The sequence below is a fragment of the Natator depressus genome, chromosome 17 (genome assembly GCF_965152275.1).
Source record: "Natator depressus isolate rNatDep1 chromosome 17, rNatDep2.hap1, whole genome shotgun sequence".
In the NCBI taxonomy this organism is placed as follows: Eukaryota; Metazoa; Chordata; order Testudines; family Cheloniidae; genus Natator; species Natator depressus.
The window spans coordinates 1,667,654-1,670,872 of record NC_134250.1 but is presented as its reverse complement, the minus strand read 5'-3'; the positions used below and the strand labels follow the sequence as shown (position 1 = coordinate 1,670,872).

Here is a 3,219-nt window from a genome sequence, read left to right as displayed (position 1 = left end):
ACTGGGGGGAGTGGGCCTTGGCACATGAAGCCATCCTCCTTGCACATGGTAGCTTTCCCTCTTCTGTCCGTGTAGCTTATCAGGTGCCTATCACCATCGTTCTGTTTGGGGTTGTTTTCAGACACTATCACCAGCCAGGGCCTATCATGGAGTATGCTTCTGCCAAGGAGGTTGCTAGAAACCTCTGAGTGCTTCTCCCTTTCCCCCTCTTGGCTTAGTTTTAGCTGTCGCTGTCCTAAGAAGGCTGAAAAGAGCCAGTCTTGCATTTCCTGCTGAAAGGGGCGATGTCTGGTCGTTGGCGTGAGGGGAGTGCTAGCGGCGTGGGCTGCTTGCTGCCAAAGCTGCCTGCCTGCTCCAGGCTTGGGAGTTTGACCCTTGGGGCTGTCCAAGCATTGGACTCCCTGACCGAGAGCCCCCCTTAGTCCAAGGCCACTTGAATAGCAGCAAGGTCAGCTCACTCCTTCAGCTCCGTGAAGAGCTCACCTTTGCTGGAGTGGGGAAGATGCTTCGAGAGTCAAAGCTGTACTAGTTAAACGTAGGGCTGTTTCTAAGCTGATTTACTTAAATGGCTGTAACTCCCTGTGCGCACATTCCTGGTTGGGTTTAAAAGGAGCTTGTTTGGGTTTAATTTAGATACTGACCTGCCTTAACTAAAACTGCCCGCAGTGCCCGCCCAAGGGCGTAGAACAGTTTGCCACCCCTTGCGCTGAAGGCGTTCAGTTTTGGTGGGCTGGGCTCTGGTGTCCCTGCCAGTTAACTGTGCTGCAGCTCTCTACCCCCTTCCTGGGGATGCAGGGTGCTGCCCTGGGGCGAATTTTGTTAAAGCTTCACTGAGGGATGGGGTCTGGCTCTTGTTCATAATGTGCTCTGAGGACCCTCTGGAACTATAAACTCCAGTCTCCGAACAGCTGCTCCCTAGGGATGTTCCTTGGCTCTTCCCCTCCTTGCTCTAAGCACCTTTAAGTCCCTGTACCCCCGCCCCCAGCATGCTCAGGGATGGGTTCCCCACCCAGGCTGCCCCGGGGGTAAGTTTAACATCCAGTGCTGGCGGAGATTTGTACCCTCACTGCACCCTGGCGTCCCCTCTGCAGCGCACCAGGGCCGGCCCCTGCTGCTGCCAGGATCCCTGTTACCAGTCCTTGACTCCTGCCCTGGCCCGCGGCCGGACCCTGGCTCTGCTGCTCCCCTCTCGCTGAGGGCAGAGCCCGCTGCCGGCCTGGCCTGGCCGCTTGGGCCGGGGCAGCGCCGCGCGGGGGAAGGAGGCAGCCTGGCCCCAGCGTGGCAGGGCGTTTATTGCGCAGCGGCCGGGCCGGGCGCTCAGTGGAAGTTGGCCCGCAGCTCCCGGCCGTGCAGCGCCTGGCACGGCCGCCAGTTGTCCTGCAGCGGGCAGGGCGGCTCGCCGGCCGCGCTGCTCAGGAGCCCGCGCAGGGCGCCCAGCTGCTCGGCGCCGACCTCCACGGGCTCCCGCAGCACCAGCCAGGTGACGCTCTCCAGCAGCGGCGGGGTGGTCAGCGAGCCCGGGTACGTCCAGAAGTCGCCGCCGGCGGGCAGCAGCTCCCGCGGCTGGAAGGCGGGGGCGGGCGCCTCGGTGCCCCGGGTGCGCACGGAGCCCAGCGCCCCCAGCAGCGGCTCCAGGGCCGGGCAGGGCTGCCCCAGACGCAGCAGCACGGCCACCACGGCCAGCCCGTCGGGGCGGCTCATCGCCCGGCTCAGCCGCCCGTCGCGGGCCCGCCAGTGCACCAGGTGCAGCTCGGCCGGGAAGCGGCGCCCCTCCAGCGTGTGCTCCGAGCCCTGCCCCGGCCCCGAGCCCCAGTGCAGGTGGAGCTGGGCCAGGCGGTAGGGGCCGTCCAGGGGCCCCCCGGCCAGCGCCGCGCCCTCGCCGAACTGCACCTGCAGCGTGTGCCCGTTGTTGGCGATGCTCCGCGCCGCGGCCGGCTCGTAGCTGAACTGGAGCGGCCGCAGGGCGGCGTCGTAGCGGGTGTCCTGGGCCCGGATGTCCACGGGGGACTGCCGCCGCCCCCGGGCCAGGGGGAAGTGCTCATGCCAGCGCTCCGGGCCGTCCTCGGGGCCGTAGCCCCAGGCGTGGGACGCGGCTCCGCCGGCGCCGGGCCTCCCGCAGCAGCCCCAGCAGCTCATGGTGGCCCGGCCGCTGCCCTCTGCGCCGGGCCGCGACTGTCCGGTCAGCGCCTGTCACAGCCGCGGGGGACGGGGCGAGGCGCCGCGGGGGCGCCCCCGGGGCCGGCTGCTGCCGCCGGTCCCCGCGCGGCGGCGCTGTGGGTCCGCCTGGCCGGGACCCCGCCGGGCGGGGTGGGCGCTCGGCTGCCCCCAAGGCAGCGGCTCTGTACCCCTGGGGCGCGCCCCAAGTCGAACGGCTCGCTTACAAAGGCCGGCCTCGCAACGCCCTGTGGCCGCCGCCGGCTGACTCTGGCCTTGGGAACATAACGATCGTACTGACACCTCCCCGTACAGCGCTGGCTCTGGGGAGTGTCCCTTTGGCCGGACTCGGCACTAGCTAGATGAGTTGATGTACCCCCTGGAAGAGCTCTGCGTACCCCCGGGGTATGTGTACCCCCGGTGGAGAACCACTGCCCTAAAGGATCCCTGCATCTGCCGTGCTCCACCCCATCCCCCAAGTTCAGAGGCTGCTGGTCTGGGCACAGGTGTGAGAGGGCAGGGCTGGAGCGCCGGCAGAGAGACCGATCACTTCCTCCTGACTCATGTTCCTTTCCCTGTGGATTTCTGTCTCTCCCTATGTGCCGTTAGCCCCCAGCCTCCCTGGAGAATCTCCCAGGCAGGTGCACTGGGATCCCCTGACCTGCTGGAGGATCCCCCAGGGCAGGAGCTGGGACGAGGGTTCTCTTTGCTGGAAGGATGTTTCTTTTCTCCTTCTTGCGGCCAGGAGCAGCCCAGGACCCACCCGCCTGGGCCTCTCACACTCGGAAGCCCCGTGCCCACTTGACCTGCTCTGGCACGACACATAAATAGGTAAATAGAAAGGAGTATAAACGACCAAATTAAATGTAAAAATGTCATAAGAAAAGCCAAAAGGAGTTTGAAGAACAACTAGCCAAAAACTCAAAAGGTAATAACAAAATGTTTTTTAAGTACATTAGAAGCGGGAAGCCTGCTAAACAACCAGTGGGGGCCCTGTACGATCGAGATACAAAAGGAGCACTTAAAGACGATAAAGTCCTCGCGGAGAAACTAAATGAATTCTTT

General features: G+C 64.4%; 1 pseudogene; it reads right to left on the bottom strand.

The window, feature by feature from the left end:
- Window positions 1-1,317: 1,317 nt before the first annotated feature.
- Window positions 1,318-2,136, bottom strand: LOC142000555 (carbonic anhydrase 2 pseudogene; annotated as a pseudogene).
- Between the last annotated feature and the right edge of the window lie 1,083 nt (window positions 2,137-3,219).